This window comes from Charadrius vociferus, unplaced genomic scaffold, assembly GCF_000708025.1.
Source record: "Charadrius vociferus isolate BGI_N301 unplaced genomic scaffold, ASM70802v2 scaffold450, whole genome shotgun sequence".
Classification (NCBI taxonomy): domain Eukaryota; kingdom Metazoa; phylum Chordata; class Aves; order Charadriiformes; family Charadriidae; genus Charadrius; species Charadrius vociferus.
Window position 1 is genome coordinate 774,069 of NW_009646931.1, and position 1,168 is coordinate 775,236.

Here is a 1,168-nt window from a genome sequence, read left to right on the forward strand (position 1 = left end):
ATCAGATTTAGGACTGTTACTCAAAAAAAGTGTTTAACTTCCTCATGTCTGCACATTAAGAAATCTTTATGTTACACTTTCTGTAATATATTTATCTATTTGCAAACACTTTCAGGGTTGGTGCTTAGAGTAGGCAAGAGGAAGCATTTTAGTTGGTATCACTTAGTCCGGAGAACTAGGGTAAGGCAGCCAAGGGATAGGAGTTCCCTGTAACATTTCTCTTCAGTTGATGATCTCTCCATGCAAAAACACCCACCCAATTGTCACTCCTCCAGGTTCATCTCTTTCTTTGGAGGCAGGGTTGGAAAGTGATTAAAAAACAATCCAGTTATAGTCAACAATAAATGAATATGGTCTTTGGTGTGTAGAAAGTACACAAGGCGTGAATGGAAGGAAGGCTGCTGAGCTAAATGCAATGTGAACGAATGAGCTGGGAAGGCAAACTGGAGGATGGGTTATCTGGTCAAAGCAGTAGGAGTTAAGAGGGTCCTACTTCTACCCGTATTCCTGTTACCGGCTCTGGATTCAGACCAGGGAAGAGGAAGAGAGAAGGCGGAGAAGAATTAACAGATTTAATTTACAAGTTTTATTGGAAATACAGAGACTTGAAAGGTCTATTTTTTTGAGGGTGGCTACGTTTTCTGTAACAGGGACAACCCGCGCTCCGGGCAGCGCTCAGACCCTGCTTTCCCGCCGCCCGCGGCCGCACTTCTTAAAAACCTGTGTTTTGGGGCACAGCCAGATAGGACGACAGAATATCTATTATTTTTATAGCTCATATGTTGGGTTGACAGCATGAAAAATGTTTTATCCTTGCGAGAAAATTAAACATTCCCGTCTAATTTAAAAAAAGGGATTGTTTAAAGCCCTTTCTTGCTGTAAGCTTCTAGATGCTTTTGGGATCCTCTTCCTGTTCTTTAGGAACTGTTGTGTATTCTTTTGCAACCAGGTCTCATCATTTAGGAACTCATTTTTTTCATTTTAACTGTAAGTGGTTTACAAACTCCTAAAAAGTCTCTGCGCGTTAATGGGATGGGGAAGAGAAAGGTGTCTTGTAGTGAGGTATTATTTGCAATATAAAATATCCCTGGGCAAGATACTGCAGTTTAGTGGCTCATTGTATGGTTTATTCAATATTGGATGAAGAGTGAGATTTCCTTTCAAGTAA